The sequence below is a fragment of the Hemitrygon akajei genome, chromosome 11 (genome assembly GCF_048418815.1).
Source record: "Hemitrygon akajei chromosome 11, sHemAka1.3, whole genome shotgun sequence".
NCBI classification, from domain to species: Eukaryota; Metazoa; Chordata; class Chondrichthyes; order Myliobatiformes; family Dasyatidae; genus Hemitrygon; species Hemitrygon akajei.
Genome location: NC_133134.1, coordinates 13,391,022 through 13,410,541, shown reverse-complemented (window position 1 = coordinate 13,410,541; position 19,520 = coordinate 13,391,022). Strand labels below are relative to the sequence as shown.

General features: G+C 45.3%; 1 protein-coding gene across 1 annotated transcript in view; it reads left to right on the top strand.

The window, feature by feature from the left end:
• Positions 1-19,520, top strand: part of LOC140735326 (GRB2-related adapter protein-like) — a 272,392-nt gene that overhangs the window by 160,254 nt on the left and 92,618 nt on the right. The gene's annotated exons all lie outside the window — the stretch shown is intronic.

Sequence of the window (19,520 nt, the reverse complement as noted above, 5' to 3'; positions counted from 1 at the left end):
GTGGATTGAGGATCTCAGAAACTGCTGATATCCTGGGATTTTTATTGCAGAGTCTTCATAGTTTACAGGGAGCAATGTAAAAAAAATAAAAAAATAAACATCCAATGAGCAGCAGTTCTATGGCCCTTGTCAATAAGAGAGGTCAGAGGAGAATGGTCAGATTGGTTCAAGCTAACAGGAAGTGACAGTAACTCAGATTTCAGTGGTGTGCAAAAGAGCATCTCTGAATGCACAACATGTCAAACCTTGAAGAGGGTTGGCTACAGGAGGTACCTAATAATGTGGCCACTGAGCGTACATTTACATGTATTAGAAATCTGCTGTGGTGTGTTGGCATGACAAGAAAGCAACAATTAGAAAGAATAAAGAATTATATAAAATATAAATGTATAGGTTCAAATACAGATATGGAGTAAAATGTACATAAATACCAGAATGTATTTACAATGTAAGCAGCATTATTAAAGTGGTTTGAAGTGCTGACAGTACAGTGCAGTGACAGGGTAATATATAGAGGAGGGTGCCAGGGCTAACTCAAATGGTTGATCAGATTAATTATCTAGGTGAAGAAACTTTTAAAATGGCATGAAGTTTTAATTTTAATAGCCTTGTAGTGCTTTCCAGAATGGAGCATTTGGAAAAGAGTGGGCAATGTTCACAATGATTTTTCCTGCCTGCTTCTTTTTTCTGGACACATACAAGTCCTGCAGTGATGGTAGTCTGCAGCCAGTGACCTGGCAGCTTGCTGTGGTTTTTGTGTACTGTGAGAGGATGCTGCACCGAACCATACCAATGGCATTACTTTGAAGACTCCAGGGTCTCCTCACACTTCCTTACAACATGGAAGGTGGTGATCCAGTCCAGTGATTGCTGCTTTTGCAGCAATTCTATTCCCTAGTTACTTTCCCATGTCTAAACCTCTTTCACATGTCCAGCAACCATCCCATAGTTGTCAATTCAGTGACCAAGTCAGCATATCTTTGGGATGTGGGAGGAAACAAGAGCCCCAAAGGGGAAGCAGGCAGCCACTAGGACAGCACGCAAACACTACGCAAATAGCAACAGAGGTCAACATGGGAAGAAACCCATGACAACCAATATGTCCATCTAAGCTGGTCTTACTTCCCTTCTTTGGGCAATATCCCTCTAAATATGGGTGTCATGGTCACATGGCAGATAGTATGAAGGTCAAAGCTCACTTCTGTCTGTAACCATATAACCATATAACAATTACAGCACAAAAACAGGCCATCTCGGCCCTTCTAGTCCATGCTGAACGCTTACTCTCACCTAGTCCCACAGACCTGCACTCAGCCCATATCCCTCCGTTCCTTTCCTGTCCATATACCTATCCAATTTTTTTTTAAATGACAATATCGAACCTGCCTCTACCACTTCTACTGGAAGCTCGCTCCACACAGCTACCACTCTCTGAGTAAAGAAGTTCCCCCTTCTGTTACCCCTAAACTTTTACCCCTTAACTCTCAACTCATGTCCTCTTGTTTGAATCTCCCCTACTCTCAATGGAAAAAGCCTATCCACATCAACTCTATCTATCCCCCTGTGGTGAACTACATATACCTGTCTGGACACGCCCCCTGCTGACTGCTCCTGTGGCCCCTCCCACTGACCGTGGCTCCTCCCACTGACCCCAGTATAAAGGCAATTGAGGCCTGAACCTGGCCCTCAGTCTCCAGGATGTAGTATGGTGGTCAACTACTGCTTGTTCTTTCTTCCAGTCAATAAAAGCCGATATCTCGCCTTCACGTCTCAGAGAGAGTTATTGATGGTGCATCACCCCCTCATAATTTTAAATACCTCTATCAAGTCCTCCCTCAACCTTCTACGCTCCAAAGAATAAAGACCTAACTGGTTCAACCTTTCTCTGTAACTTAGGTGCGGAAACCCAGGTAACATTCTAGTAAATCTCCTCTGTACTCTCTCTATTTTGTTGACATCTTTCCTATAATTTGGTGTCTAGAACTGTACACAATACTCCAAATTTGGCCTCACCAATGCCTTGTTCAATTTTAACATTACATCCCAACTCCTATAATCTATGCTCTGATTTATAAAGGCCAGCATACCAAAAGCTTTCTTCACCACCCTATCCACATGAGATTCCACCTTCAGGGAACTATGCACCATTATTCCTAGATAACTCGGTTCTACTGCATTCCTCAATGCCCTACCATTTACCATGTATGTCCTATTTTGATTAGTCCTACCAAAATGTAGCACCTCACACTTATCAGCATTAAACTCCATCTGCCATCTTTCAGCCCACTCTTCTAACTGGCCTAAATCTCTCTGTAAGGAGTTTGTATGTTCACCCTGTGACCACGAGGGTTTTTTTCTGAGTGCTCCAGTTTCCTCCCACAGTCCAAAGATATACTGGTCAGTAGGTTAATTGGTTATTGTAAATTGTCCTGTGATTAGGCTAGGTTTAAACAGGTGGGTTGCTGGGTGGTGTGGCTCATTGGGCCTGTTCCACGCTATATCTTTAATTAAATAAACACCAATGCCCTTGAATGGAAAATCCTACAAACAGTAGTGGATAAGGCCCAGTCTGTTACAGGAAAGCAGCATCCATCATCAAACATTTCAAAGGTACACTTAATGTCAGAAAAATGTATACAATATACATCCTAAAATGCTTTTAGTTCACAACCATCAATGAAAAACAGAGGAATGCCCCCAAAGAATGAATCACAGTTAAATGTTAGAACCCCAAAGTCCCCCCCAGCTCCTCTCCTTCCATGCGTAAACAGCAGCTAAGCAATTACTCCCCTCCACCACCAGCAAAAGAAGCATCAGCACCCACCATTGGGCACTTAAGTGTGCAGCAAAGCAACAGGAAAGACAGGGACTTGCAATACTCCAAAGACTACTCACTCACCCGGTATTCAACATACCACAGGCTCTCTCTCTCCCTAATAAGGGAGAAGGAGGTGTCTCCGCTTCACAGCGAGAGGGGAGACATAACAAACATCTAGCTGATTTACGATGTTAGTAGTCCGTTGTTTCAGGGACCCCCACCACCCAGGAAGCGCTCTCTTCTAGCTGCTGCCATCAGGAAGAAGGTTTAGGAACCTTAGGACTCACACCACTAGTTCAGGAACAGTTATTACCCCTCAGCCATCTGGCTCTTGAACTAGAGGGGATAACCATTCAACTTTGCTTGCCCAATTACTGAACTGTTCCCACAACCTATGGACTCGCTTTCAAGGTCTCTTCATCTCATGTTCCTGATATTTATTGCTTATTTATTCATTATTGTTATTATTTTTGTATTGTCGCAGTCTTCTGACTTTTGCACACTGATTGTCCACCTGTCAGTGTGGTCTTCCATTGATTCTATTATAGTTATTGGATTTATTAAGTACGTCCATAAGAAAATGAGTCTCAGGATTGTATATGGTGATGTATATGTACTGTACTTTGATAATAAATTTACTTTGAACTTTGAAAAAAATAAATACAATCTTTCCTATCCAAGTCATGGAGGCATAGAGCACTACAGCACAGAAAAGGGAACTTCGGTCCATCTCATCCATGCTGAACTATTATTCTATCTCGTCCCATCAACCCACACCCAGACCATAGCCCTTCATATTCCTCCCATGTACTTATCCAAACTGCTCTTAAATGTTGCATCCACTAATTTCACTGCAAGTTCATTCCACACTCTCACCACCCTCAGAATGAAGAAGTTCCCCCTCAGGTTCCCCTTAAACATTTCACCTTTCACCTTTAACTTATGACCTCTAGTTCTAGTCTCACCCAACCTCAGTGGAAAAAGTTTACTTGTATTAACCCTATCTATGGCCCACATAAATTTGTATATCTCTATCTAAATCTCCCCTTGTTCTCCTACGCGCCAGGAAATAAAGTCCTAACCTATTCAGTCTTCCCCTTTCACTAAGTTCCTGAAGTCCTGGCAACATCCTTGTAAATTTTCTCTATACTCTTAATCTTATTGATATCGATCCTATAGGTAGGTGACCAGAATAGTCCAGATTTAGCCTCACCAATGTTTTATACAACATAACATCCCAGCTTCTGCACTCAATACTCTGAACCAGAATTCCTATCAGCACAGTGGTGCAGCTGGTAGAGACACTGCCTCCTGGTGCCAGAGACCCAACCTCTATCCTGACTTGTGACTGTCTGTGTGAAGTTTGCAAGTTCTCAATGCAACCACATGGGTTTCCTCCAAGTTCTCTGATTTCCTCCCACATCCCAAAAATGTGTGGTGAATTGGCTGCTGTAAATCAGCCCTACCAAGCACTACCAAACTCTGGAACATCTAGAAAGATAGATCTGTGAGCACTGACACCAAGATACGCCTCCTCAAGAGTCTCGTCTGGCCAGTAACTCTATATGGCTGTGAAACATGGACCCTAAAAGCAGCTGATGAAAAGAAGTTGACAGCATTTGAGATGTGGACATACAGACAGATCCCTGGGGTATCATACATTGAAAGGAGATCCAACAATTTCATCCTAGAAAAGATTGGCACGAAACCAATAATTCTGGAAGCCGTTATCCAAAGGAAACTTCGCTATTTTGGACACATCTCAAGAACTGATGACACACTGGAACGCACTGTGCTTGAAGGCAGAGTGGAAGGAAGCCGCTCCCGAGGAAGACAGAGGACAACCTGGATTGACAACATCAAGAAGTGGAACAGCCTCACCGCCAGAGATGCAAGAGGTTTCACTGCCGACAGATCGCAGTGGAAGAAAGTGGTCGCCGAGGCTCTGGCAGAGTATGGCATATGATGATGATGAAATCAGCCCTGTGTGTTGGTGAGTGATAGAACCTGGGGGAGTATATGTGGGAAGAATAAAATGTAGGATAAAGATAGGATTAGTGTAAGTAGGTTGTTAATGGTTGGTAAAGACTTTGTGAGCTGTAGGGCCTATTTGCATGCTGTATCTCTCTCTATCAATCTGTGACTCAAACTAGTTATGAACAATTCTTTCCAAATGTTAAGCATTCAATGAGCATTCTGAGCTTTCAAGTACACTTTATGTGTACTCATTCCAATATATAATACTATATATACAATATATAATATATGTTAGCATTATTTAAAGGATGGAAGTGTTGCACACCCACTGGGTTTCCATGGGCAGTCAACAGAATGAGAGGAGGATAATGGTCCAAAGATAAATAACTTTGGATCAAGAGGAGGGAGATGTTGGCTAGAAAGAACTACAATCTACAAATCTGTCAATTCGGATGAATCAAAGCCAGTCCTTTAACCCCAACCTTGACCTCTTAACAAGCTTCAAAGTAACCACTTCATTATAATGACATTCTGCAGTATCCCCAGACTCTTCATAGCCCCATTCAAAGCAAAATGTGTTTAAAAGGTTACACTATACAGGAAGGTAAAATTCTTTACATCCAATCAGATTGTACATACAAGCAGTCTATGTTTTTTACAATTACTTGAACATCGCACTTTATAGGATTGTTTTTACATTTTTACTTGTGTTTTATTTATTTATTGAGAGACAGCACAGAACAGGCCCTTTTGGCCTAATGAGCCACCCCACCCCACAACCCACCTGTTTAACCCTAGCCTAATCACAGGACAATTTGCAAAGACCTTCTAACTGGTACGCCTTTGGACTGTGGAAGGAAACCAGTACACCTGGAGGAAACCCATGCACTCACAGGAAGGACATACAAGCTCCTTACAGAAAATGTTGGAATTGAACTCTGAACTCTGACACCCCAAGCATAGGATCGAGCTAACCACTACGCTACTGTGGCACCTTTATTGTGTCCCTTAGACTTATTGTGTTTTTTTCATTCTGCCTTGGACCAGAGTAACAAACATTTTGCTCTCCTTTATACTTGTGTACAGAAGAATGATAATAAGCAATCTTGCCCCTGGTAACTAGCCTGGAGTGGGGATTCCAGTGGAGATTTCAGAATCAGGTTTAATATCACTGGCATATGTCATGAAATTTGTTAATGTTGTGGCAGTAGTACAATGTAATACAAGATAATAGAGAGAGAAAAACTGTGAATTACAGTAAGCATATTAGCTAGTTAAATAAGTAGGACAAAAATAGGAAATAAAATAAAGTATTGAGGAGCTGTTTGTGGGTTCAAGCTGTTCCTGAATCATTGAGTGTGTGCCTTCCTGATGGTAGCAATGAGAAGAGGGCATGTCCTGGGTGGTGAATTTCCTTAATGTAGGATGATGCCTTTTTGAGGCACCTCTCCTTGAAGATTACCTGGATACCATGGAGGCTAATGACCATGTTGGAGCTGGCTAATTTTACAATTTTCTGCAAGTTACTTCAGTCCTGAGCTGTAGCCCCCATACCATATAACCATATAACAATTACAGCACGGAAACAGGCCACCTTGGCCCTTCTAGTCCGTGCCAACGCTTACACTTACCTAGTCCCACTGGCCCGCACTCAGCCCATAACCCTCCATTCCTTTCCTGTCCATATACCTATCCAATTTTACTTTAAATGACAATACCAAACCTGCCTCTACCACTTCTACTGGAAGCTCATTCCACACAGCTACCACTCTCTGAGTAAAGAAATTCCCCCTCGTGTTACCCTTAAACTTTTGCACCCTAACTCTCAAATCATGTCCTCTTGTTTGAATCTCCCGTACTCTCAATGGAAACAGCCTATCCACGTCAACTCGATCTATCCCCCTCGTTATTTTAAATACCTCTATCAAGTCCCCCCTCAACCTTCTACGCTCCAAAGAATAAAGACCTAACTTGTTCTGCCTTTCCCTGTAACTTAGGTGCTGAAACCCAGGTAACATTCTAGTAAATTTTCTCTGTACTCTCTCTATTTTGTTGATATCTTTCCTATAATTCAGTGACCAGAACTGTACACAATACTCCAAATTTGGCCTTACCAATGCCTTGTACAATTTTAACATTACATCCCAACTCCTATACTCAATGCTCTGATTTATAAAGGCTAGCATACCAAAAGCTTTCTTCACCACCCTATCCACATGAGATTCCACCTTCAGGGAACTATGCACCATTATTCCTAGGTCACTCTGTTCTACTGCATTCTTCAATGCCCTACCGTTTACGATGTATGTCCTATTTAGATTATTCCTACCAAAATGTAGCACCTCACACTTATCAGCATTAAACTCCATCTGCCATCGTTCAGCCCACTCTTCTAACTGGCCTAAATCTCTCTGCAAGCTTTGAAAACCTACTTCATTATCCACAACGCCACCTACCTTAGTGTCATCTGCATACTTACTAATCCAATTTACCACCCCATCATCCAGATCATTAATGTGAATGACAAACAACATTGGACCCAGTACAGATCCCTGAGGCACACCACTAGTCACTGGCCTCCAACCTGACAAACAGTTATCCATCACTACTCTCTGGCATCTCCCATCCAGCCACTGTTGAATCCATTTTACTACTTCAATATTAATACCTAACGATTGAACCTTCCTAACTAACCTTCCATGCGGAACCTTGTCAAAGTCCCCCCCAGCTCCTCTCCTCCCATGTGTAAACAGCAGCTAAGCAATTACTCCCCTCCCCCACCAGCAAAAAAAAGCATCAGCACCCTCCATCGGACACTCAAGCATGCAACAAAGCAACAGGAAAGACACAGACTTGCAGTACCCCAAAGACTACTTGTTCACCCGGTATTCAACATACCACAGGCTCTCTCTCCATAATAAGGGAGGAGGAGATGTCTCCGCTTCACAGCGAGAGGGGAGACATAACAAACAACCCGCTGATTTACAGTGTTAGTAGTCCGTTGCGTCAGGGACCCCCAGCACCCAGGAAGCGCTCTCTTCTAGCTGCTGCCATCAGGAAGAAGGTTCAGGAACCTTAGGACTCACACCACTAGTTCAGGAACAGTTATTACCCCTCAACCATCAGGTTCTTGAACTAGAGGGGATAACCATTCAACTTCACTTGCACAATTACTGAACTGTTCATTCTGCATAATGAAAAAGAGAATACCTGGGGTGGAGGGAGTCTTTGATTATGCTGGTTGCTTTACTGAGGCTGTGAGAAGTGTAGACAGAGTCCATGGAGAGGAGACTGGTTTCAATGCACTGTGTAATGATTTGAGCTGTATGAACAATGTGCAAGACAAGCTTTTCACTGTTTCATGGTACATGTGACAATAATAAACCGATTCCAATTCTAACTCTAATCATAAAGATGAGAACTCCAACAATGTAGAATTTCAACAATATGTTTGTTATGTACTGTGTCATATGACATAGGTGATCAGAATCAGATTTAATATCACCAGCATATGTTGTGAAATTTGTTGTTATGTCACAACAGTACATTGCAATACATACCGTACTAATTAAAACTGCTAATTATATATATATTGTAGTAAAATTAAATAAGTAGTGCAAAAAATAGTGAGGTAGTGTTCATGGGTTCAATGTCCATTCAGAAATAGAAACATGGAAAACCTACAGCACAATACAGGCCCGTTGGCCCACAATGCTGTGCTGAACATGTACTTACTTTAGAAATTACCTCAGGTTGCCCATTGCCCTCTATTTTTCTAAGCTCCATGTACCTATCCAGGAATCCCTATTGTATCCGCCCCGACCACTGTCACCGGCAGCCCATTCCACACACTCACCACTCTCTGCATAAAAAACTTACCCCTGACATCTCCTCTGTCCCTGCTTCCAAGCACCTTAAAACTGTGCCCTCGCGTGTTAGACATTTCAGCCCTGAGAAAAAGCCTCTGACTTTCCTCACAATCATTGCCTCTCATCATCTTATACACCTCTATCAGGTCACCTCTCATCTTCTGTCACTCCAAGGAGAAAAGTCCAAGTTCACTCAACCTATTCTCATAAGGCATGCCCCCCAATCCAGGCAACATCCTTCTAAATCTCCTCTGCACCCTTTCTGTTTCCACATCCTTCCTGTCGTGAGGTGACTAGAACTGAGCACAGTACTCCAATTGAGGTCTGACCAGGATCCTATATAGCTGTAACATTAGCTCTCAACTCTTGAACTCACTCCCACGGTTGATGAAGGCCAATACACCGTATGCCTTCTTAACCACACAGTCAATCTGATGGCGGAAGGGAAGAAGCTGTTCCTGAATCATTGAGTGTGTGCCTTCAGGCTTTTGTATCTCCTTCCTGATGGTAGCAATGAGAACAGGGCGTGCCCTAGGTGATGGGGTCCTTGATGATGGATGCCGTCTTTTTCAGGCATCACTCCTTGAAGATATCCTGGATGCTGTGGAGGCTAGTGCTCATGATGGTGCTGACTGAGTTTTCAACTTCCTGCAGCTTGTTTTGTTCGTGTGCTGTCGCCTCCTCATACCAGATGATGATGCAGCCAGTTATAATGCTCTCCATGATACATCTGTAGGAATTTGCAACTCTCTTTGGTTACATACCAAATCTCCTCAAACTCCTAATGAAATATAGAGACTCTGTTGTGACTTCTTTGTAACTGCATCAATATGTTGAGCCCAGGATAGATCCTCAGAGATGTTGACAGCCAAGAACCTGAAATTGCTCACTTTTTCCACTTATGATCACTCTATGAGGTCTGGTGTGTATAACCTTGTCTTACCCTTTCTGAAGTCCACAATCAGTCCTTTGGTCTTACTGACATTGAGTGCAAGGTTGTTGCTGTGACACCACTCAACTAGCTGATATATTTCGCTCCTGTACATCCTCTCGTCACCACCTGAAACTCTGCCGACAATAGTTGTGTCATCAGCAAAATTATAGATGGCATTTGAGCTATGCCTATCCACATAGTCATGGGTGTAGAGAGAGCAGAGCAACAGGCTAAGCACACATCCCTGATGTGTGCCAAGTGAAGGTGTTATTTCCAGTCTGCAAAGATTATGGACTTCTGGTGAGAAAGTTGAGGATCCAGTTGCAGAGGGAAGTACAAAGGCCCATGTTTTGGGGCTATTTCATCAGAACTGTAGGAATGATTATGTTAGGTGCTGAGCTACAGTCAATAACAGCATCCTGACATGAATATTAGTATTTGACCATGATTGTTCCTGGCAATTTTTTCTACAAAAATGGCTTGCCATTGCCTTCTTCTGGGCAGTGTTGTTACTAAACAGGAGATCCCAACCATTATCAATACTCTTCAGAGATTGTCTACCTGGCGTCTGTGGTCACTTAACCAGCAGCAGATGCTCCTATGACCATTGACCGCCTGCTCTTATGGCATCATGTGACCCTGATTAGGGGGCTAAGCTGGTGATACTCCTTGTCCAAGGGTGACCTTCAGGCTAACGGAGGGAATGAGTGCCTTACACCTCCTTTGGTAGAGATGCATCTCCACCCCGCCACCCAGTACAGGACTGATAATCATCCTAAAATTTGTAAAGCTCAACTGTCACCAATGGACTGACATTGGTACGTGAACCCACTGCTGACAATTAAGCCACAGTTGACAAATTAATATTAAACATGACTAAACACATGAAATACTTGATTTTAGTATTTTCTCTGATTCAAAATAATGACAAGTTTGATTAGTTGTGTGTACCACCACAGAAAGTAGAAAACTGCCTTGTTTTCTGTGGGGTTTATATAAACAAAACAATTTAAAGTCTTGAGTTAAGTAGTTCTTCTTTTCAAAGCAGCTGCACTTTGTAAAAATATTAGGATTGCTATGAGGAAAAACAATTTTAACCGCAATCTTTTTCACCCACAATGGAAACTTTACATAGTGATTCAGAGAAGACCGTGTGGGATGGTGTAAGTAGAAAGTCTAATGTCCCAACTGGATCAAAAATCACACCAATTTCTGTTGTATTTCAAATGACATATTTTATCCAAAAATTAAGAAGAGTGTTATAAAGAAACAACTAAGCGATGAAGAGCTGTTTGAATTATATGGGTTTCTGGTGATGTACCCTACAACAGCCCACACATTCCTTTACCACACGTGCAGCATTGAACACCTGTGAACATCCTCGCGAAATACATATCAACTGTCCTCCAAGCGTTTCCTCTATAGTAATCATTACTAACAACTTCCCCCAAATTATCTTAACTTCTGTTGGTAATGTGCCTTGCCTTGCCTCGTGCCCATAATTCCTGGTGGAGTCGTCGGGGTGCCGTCATGACAAGCTTTGCACCAGTTTGTTCCATCTGTCGCGGTCGTGTGCCAAAGCCTGGGTCACCGCAAATGTTTTCCCTGTCCATTCTTCGATGTTGTCCGTCCATCTTCTCCTCTGTCTGCCTCTCCTTCTTTTCCCCTCCACAGTTCCTTGTAGAATGGTCTTTGCAAGGCCACTGGATCTTGTTACGTGGCCGCACCATCTCAGCTTCCTTTTCTTCACCGTTGTGAGAAGGTCTTCATGGGGGCCAATGTGGTGCTGGATGGTCTTGCGGACCTGCTCGTTTGTGATATGGTCCAAGTATGAGATGCCCAAGATGTTGCAACAGCATCTCATCTCCAGTGCCTGTATCTTCCTCTGTAGCTCTGCTGTGAGGGTCCATGTCTCGCAGGCGTACAGGAAGATGGCGAATACCAATGCACACAGGAGTCTGATCCTATTGTCTTGGGTTTTGATAGTGCAGTCATTGTCTATGCAGTTCTTGCCAGGACTTCTGGTCTTGATCCTTCATCACTGATGATTGCCCCCAGGTGCTTGAACTGCTGCACTGTCTCAAGTTTCTGACCATGGACTGAGATGTCTGTTGTGATGACACTGTTGGCATTTGCCATGAGCTTGGTTGGTAATGTAGGACTTGTCAACTGTCATAAGGGTCAAACACCGAACCTATTGTAAATCCAGCTTCCTTTGGAAGCAAATTAATGTCAATGCCATCTGCACTAAGTTCAAGTTTCATGTTCCAGTTTAATGGTTATTCAACCATACACATGTATACAGCTTAAACAAAACAGTAATGCTCTGGTCAGAGGTACAAAACACAGTACATACAGTCACACTCAGCACATATAGTTACTATAGCAGTTACCGTCACAAATAAATAATATTAGCCCAAGTCCCTGAATGGCATGGCCTGAAGATTGATGGTGCATGGGATATTATCCTGGAGCCATGTTTCTGTAAAAACAAGCATTCAGCAGTCCCACATCAATGCAGCCACAGACAAACACAACCCAGCTTGTCTTCCACCAAGCAAACACGGGACAGCAGCACCAACCGAAGGGTCCGGCCCCAATCCAGCATGACTCCACTATGCCTGCCATGCCTCTGCTCACTCCTACACCACCTCCCCCAGCCGACTGCAGCAGGCTCCGCTGTGGTATGAAGGACCGGTCCGTGCAACTACTGAAGCCGTGCAGCCCCCCAGGCCGTTGCTCCCGCCAATGAACCAGTGAACCGGACTTGCAGTGTTCTACATCACCAGTGTCCAACACGGTCTTGTCATCACAAGAAAAATGTCCAAGACAATCACTTGCACTGTTTGTGGACCACACACTGCCTCTGATGCCTTCTTTCCTGGGTGGCAGTAGGAGGTGACGACATGGTACCCAATAACACTAAGCTGCAAAGTTGTATCACTATGCTAGTGAGGTAGGCTTGCAGTACTTGCTGTTCTTAATAACCAGCAGTGTCTTGCGATCGTAAGAGAGATGTAAAAGATGAATAATTACACCATTGGTTGGACCCGGAGAAGCCGTTGTACCCAAGTACACTGCATCTTACTGTTACATTCTTCTCCTTAAAGATTAGCTGTATTTGTCACATGTGTATTGAAACATACAGTGAAATGCAACATTTGTGACAAATCAAATCAACAAGCATTCTGCTAAGTATCCCGCAAGTGCTGCCATGCATTTGGCATCAACGTAGCATGGCCGCAACTCACTAACCCTGTGGTGAACTAGATATACCTGTCTGACTGCTCCTGTGGCTCCTCCCACAGACCCTGCTGACTGCTCCTGTGGCTCCTCCCACAGACCCCTGTATAAAGGCGACTGTGGTCTGCTGCTCTCCCTCATTTTCCCAGGATGTAGTGTTGTTCTTCAGTCAATAAAAGCCGATATCTCACTTCCTAAGTCTCAGCGTGAGTTATTGATGGTGCATCAATTTTATTGACTGAAATTTCAACATGGAAACCGCTTTACGCCCAGAACGCCTAGATTTGGACCCCCGAGACCCTGAAGCAGCTCTTGCCTTTGAACACTGGCTTGTGTGCTTCCAATCGTACTTGGAGGAGGTTCGTGCCACCGACTCGGCCGTTCGGCACAGACTTCTCCTCTCGAGGGTCGCCCCAAAAGTTTATTCATTCATCAGGGACCTCTCCAGCTACGAGGGGGCGCTTGCCGCCCTCAAAAGACAGTACCTGCGGCTGGTAAACGCTGTTTATGCCCGGCACCGCTTGGCAACACGAAAACAGCGGCCTACGGAGTCGACTGCTGAATTTCTCCGAGCTCTACAGGCACTCGTGCGGACTTGTGACTGCCAAGCGCTCACAGCGGAACAGCATACGGAACTCTTGGTCCGAGACGCTTTTGTGACTGGAGTCCGGTCAGTGTATTTACGCCAGCGGCTGCTGGAAAAAGCTGATCTTACCTTACGCTCCGCGATAGAGACGGCCGATACGTTAGAGGCTGCGCAGCTGTATGCCAAAGCGGTCCAGCCGCGCGATTCCCCGGTTCCGAGCGAATTCGCCAACGCCGCTGCCAGTCGCGGTATCACGAACTCCTCGAATTCGCCGAGTATAAAACACTGTTACTTTTGTGGGCTTCAGAAACATGCCAGAAACAGCTGTCCGGCTCGCGAAGCAACTTGTTCCAGCTGCGGGAAGAAGGGCCATTTCGCCAAGGTCTGTAAATCTAAACCGCGCCCGGGGTCGAGCAGCGCTGCGTCTGAGACCTGGGGGCCGCCATCTTGCATGCCCGGATGTGAGCGGCCATCTTTGCCGGCGTCACCAGGCCCCGCCACCGACTCGCCCCGTTCAACGCTGGCTTCCGTGACCCTCGACCAAAGCGCTCCGCACCAGCTCGCAAGGTCGATGATGGATATCCTGGTGGAGGGGCACAGGACTAGCTGCCTGTTTGACACGGGCAGCACTGAGAGTTTTATTGACCCGGCCACAGTGAAACGCTGTGGACTCGTGACACGGCCGGTACGTCACAGGATCACCTTGGCTTCTGGGTCGCATTCCACAGACATCCGGGTGGGTTGTGTAGCGACATTGGTGGTGCAGGGCACAGAATATCGGAACTTTGCGTTCCTGGTCATGCCTCGACTGTGCACACCTGTGCTGTTGGGGCTGGACTTCCAGAGCCATCTCAAAAGTGTGACTATGGCATATGGCGGGCCCCTCCCACCACTCACTGTCAGGAATCCTCAGTTTGGTGGGACTTCGCCATATACTCCGTTACCACACGCACATACACACCGAACCACACATCCCGCCCAGCACCATGCCGATAGCTGTGCTACTGACACTACTTGCAGCCTCTTCACCCTCAAGATCCCTCCCCCATCGCTGTTCACCAACCTGACCCCCGACTGTAAACCTGTGGCAACTAAAAGCAGGAGGTACAACGCGGGGGACAGGGCCTTCATTCAGTCAGAGGTGCAGCGGCTGCTCAGGGAGGGGATTATTGAGCCAAGCACAAGCCCATGGCGGTCCCAGGTGGTCGTTGTTCGGACTGGGCAGAAAAATAGGATGGTTGTGGACTACAGCCAGACCATCAATAGATTCACGCAGCTTGACGCGTACCCCCTACCCCGCATCGCGGATATGGTCAACCACATAGCTCAGTACAAGGTGTACTCGACAATTGATCTGAAATCCGCTTATCACCAGCTCCCCATCCGCCCAGAGGACCGCCCCTACACCGCCTTCGAGGCGGGTGGCAGGCTCTATCACTTTCTGCGCGTCCCATTTGGTGTCACAAATGGGGTCTCAGTCTTCCAGAGGGAAATGGACCGGATGGTGGACCAGTACAAACTGACGGCCACATTTCCCTATCTAGATAACATCACCATCTGTGGTCGCGACTGGTCGGATCATGACGCCAACCTCCAACGATTTTTCCAAGTGGCCGAAGCTTTGAACCTTACTTATAACAAGGACAAGTGTGTGTTCAGAACCACACGACTCGCTATCCTTGGGTATGTCGTGGAGAACGGGGTCATTGGCCCTGACCCCGACCGTATGCGCCCCCTGTTAGAACTTCCTCTTCCCACCACTCTCAAGGCCCTCCGGCGGTGCCTGGGTTTTTTTTCCTATTACGCCCAATGGGTTCCCCATTACGCAGACAAGGCCCGCCCCCTGGTCCGGTCTACCACTTTTCCCCTCTCTGCCGAGGCCCGCGCGGCCTTCAGCTGCATTAAAGGGGACATTGCCAAAGCAACGATGCATGCGGTAGACGAGACCATTCCCTTCCAAGTAGAGAGTGACGCCTCTGACATCGCGCTGGCTGCTACCCTCAATCAGGAAGGCAGACCAGTGGCGTTTTTTTCTCGTACCCTTCAAGGCTCTGAACTTCGGCACTCCGCGGTGGAGAAAGAAGCCCAGGCCATAGTGGAAGCTATTAGGCACTGGAGGCACTATCTCGCCGGCAACAGGTTCACCTTGCTGACCGACCAGCGCTCGGTTGCGTTCATGTTCAGCAACCAACAGCGGGGCAAAATCAAAAATGATAAAATTTTGCGATGGAGAATAGAACTCTCCACCTACAATTATGATATCCTGTACCGGCCTGGCAGGCTCAATGAACCCTCTGATGCCCTATCCCGGGGAACGTGTGCTAGTGCCCAGCTCGACCAGCTGTATGCCCTTCATGCCCAACTTTGCCACCCGGGGGTCACCCGATTTTACCATTTCATTAAAGCCCGGAACCTGCCGTACTCCCTGGAGGACATCAGGACGATGACCAGGGACTGCCAGATCTGCGCTGAGTGCAAACCGCACTTCTACCGTCCTGACACTGCGCAGCTTGTCAAGGCCACCCGCCCTTTTGAGCGACTGAGTGTTGACTTTAAGGGCCCCCTTCCCTCCACCGACCGCAATGTCTATTTTCTCAGTATTATTGACGAGTACTCGCGATTCCCCTTTGCCGTTCCCTGCCCCGACACTACTACCACGTCGGTCATAAAAGCCCTGCGCCAGCTCTTCACTCTGTTCGGATATCCCTGCTATGTCCACAGTGATAGAGGGTCCTCCTTTATGAGTGACGAGTTGCGCCGGTTCCTGCTAGCTAGGGGCATTGCTACTAGTCGCACCACGAGTTATAATCCCCGGGGGAATGGCCAGGTGGAGAGGGAGAATGCCACAGTGTGGAAGGCCACACTTTTAGCCCTTAAGTCAAAAGGGTTGCCGGTCTCCCGATGGCAGGAGGTCCTCCCTGAGGCACTCCACTCTATCCGCTCCCTGTTGTGTACGTCCACTAATGCCACCCCTCACGAACGCCTATTCTCTTTTCCCAGGAAGTCTGTCAGTGGGACCACCCTACCAGTTTGGCTGACGTCCCCGGGGCCAGTGCTGCTACGTAAACATGCGAGGAGTAATAAGTACTCACCGCTGGTCGAGAGGGTTCACCTCCTGCATGCTAATCCCCAGTATGCCTACGTGGTCTTGCCTGATGGGCGGGAGGACACGGTCTCTGTCCGCGACCTGGCGCCCGCCGGAGCAGCAGACCACTACCCCGAGCATTCCACGGTAACTATGCACCCTGTACCCGAGGTGACACCGCACGCACCGTGCCACACCCAGACTCCTCACGACGCTCATGTACTGGGCATCTCGTACGCGTCTATTCCAGGGACCTCGCTCACACACGAGGGATCCCTGACACCTCCTGATGGGACAGAACCAACCCACTCTCCGCCTCCGGTGCAAACACCACCTCCGGCACCTGTGCCATCACCACCTCCGGCACCTGTGCCATCACCACCTCCGGCTCCTGTGCAATTGCAGCCGGAGCTACGTAGATCGCAGCGAACGATTCGACCACCTGATAGACTTAACCTGTAAATATACTTGGGGATTTTTTTTTAAACAAAGGGGGGGTGAATGTGGTGAACTAGATATACCTGTCTGACTGCTCCTGTGGCTCCTCCCACAGACCCTGCTGACTGCTCCTGTGGCTCCTCCCACAGACCCCTGTATAAAGGCGACTGTGGTCTGCTGCTCTCCCTCATTTTCCCAGGATGTAGTGTTGTTCTTCAGTCAATAAAAGCCGATATCTCACTTCCTAAGTCTCAGCGTGAGTTATTGATGGTGCATCAAACCCCCAACCTGTATGTCTTTAGAACGAGTGAGGAAACTGGAGCATCCAGAGGAAGACTCGCCACGCAGTCATGGCGAAAACGACAGCAGCAGGAATTGAACCCCGATCACAGGCTCTGTAATATCATTACACTAACAGCTATGTTACCATACTGCCCAACTGGATCAGAAGCATGTTTAATATCACCAACATATGTTGTGAAATTTGTGGTTTTGCAGCAACGGAACAGAGCAAGACATAAAAATTACTGTAAGTTACAATAAAAAAATGAGTAAACAGTGTAAAAGTAAAATTTATCATTTAGAACAGGGGTTCCTAACCCTTTTTATATCATGGACCAATACCCATAAGTAAGGGATCTGTGGACCCCAGGTTGGGAATCCCTGGTTGGGAACCCCTAGTTTAAAGCTTCTGCTTTTGTCTGAGGAAGCCACTAATTCGGTCATCCATTAATAACTCATTTTAAGCGAGCATTACATAGAAATTTTAAAGTCATAGAGTTATAGAGTATAGATCTTCTGTCCAACTCATCCATGCTGACCAAGTTGCTTTTCTGAGCTTGTTCCATTGGTCTATATTTGTCTACATCCTTCTAAACCGTTCTTTTCTATGGACCTGTCTAAATGCCTTTTAAAAATTGTACTCACCTCCACCACGTCTTCTGACTGTTCAGTACACATAACCCGGCACACTCTATGTGAAAAGGTTATCCCTCATCCCTCTAGTTTCAGAGTCACTTACCACCGGGAAAAGACTGTGACCATTCACCTTATCAACCTCCTCATGATTTTATAAGGTCATCCCTCAGCCTGCTATGCTCCAGGAAAAAAATGTTCCAGCCTATCCAGTCATTTTGTGTCAGAGAATCTTAAGAGATTAAATAGTGGAGATAATGGAATAATGATAGATTAAGCATCTATATCCAAGAATAGTTGATGTTTCAGATCAGAAGCACAAGGTTCAATTTTATTTCAAAGTCAAAGTTGAAATGATCAACGTTACCATCTACTACTTTGTGATTCATTTTCTTGCAGGCATTTAGAGAAAAATAAAAAAAATACAATAGAATTTATGATAAACTCTGTTTAAAAAGAAAGACAAACAATCAAAGCGCAAAAGGAGACAAACTGTGCAAATAAAAATAAAAATAATTATGAGACCATAAGTTGTAGTTTTTGAAAGTGAGCCCATAAGTTGTGCGATCAGTTCAGATTGTGAATGTGAAAAAAATTGGGGAAAAAAAACAGAAATTGCTGGAAAAACTTATCAGGTCAGAAAACAACTGTGCAAAGAAAAACAGTTGAAGTTTAAGGCCAAAGACTTTTCATCAATGATTACAAAGGGTTTTCAACCTGAAGCACTAACTCTTTCTCTTCCCACAGATCCTGCCTGACCTGCTAAATTTTTCCAGCAATTGAAGTTATTATCCATTAATTACTTCACATTAGTTAGGTCACAGGGAGTGAGAGAAAAAATGAACTACTTGATTGCAATCAAGTCTTTTGCAATGAGAGGCTAGTAGTTATAAAATTCTTGCAGGGTTTGCAGGCTGGATATCGATTCAGTTACAGATTTATTTATCATATGTACATTCAGTGAAATGCATCGCATGAGGAGTGTACACCATTGTGGAAGTCCAGTCAGGCCGGAATTAAGATAAACTGACAGAGATAGTACACAGAAACAGTGCAGATAAAAAGGCCCTTAAAAGCCTAATTCTCCTTTGTACAGCCTTTTGGTTCTAATCTGGAACGCAAGGTCATCAGTAATACCAAGGCGAGATAAGAATGCTAACAAAAGCTCGTTACTAACTACTGTACAGTAATTTTAACTGATTCTAGAATATTATTAGCCTTTAAAGCATAGATTTTTTTTATTAACACCTGAAATATGTATTATGATTGCAACTTAAATATGCAAATAATGGAATTTACAAGAGCACGAAGTCTTCCTTGGTTTAATAACTGTATAAAGATGGACAATTTTGACCAGGTAAGTGACGGGGTGGAGCTATTCTCCTGGTACGCAAATACAGTAAATAAGGTGTTATTGACGAATGAGTGTGAGTTTTCAGGGTCCAGTCAATCAAGGACAACACGAGGGGTACAAATCTGAGAATAAGGGGAAGTTCCTTTGGATGGTGAGTGCAGAGAGTGGTGAATCATTGGAATTCTCTATCACAGAGGACTGAGGAGTCTCATCTATTAAATTCATTCAAAACAGAGATCAGTAGATATTAAGGATTATTGAAATAGTGCCGGAGAACAATGTTGAGGCAGAAAATCAGCTG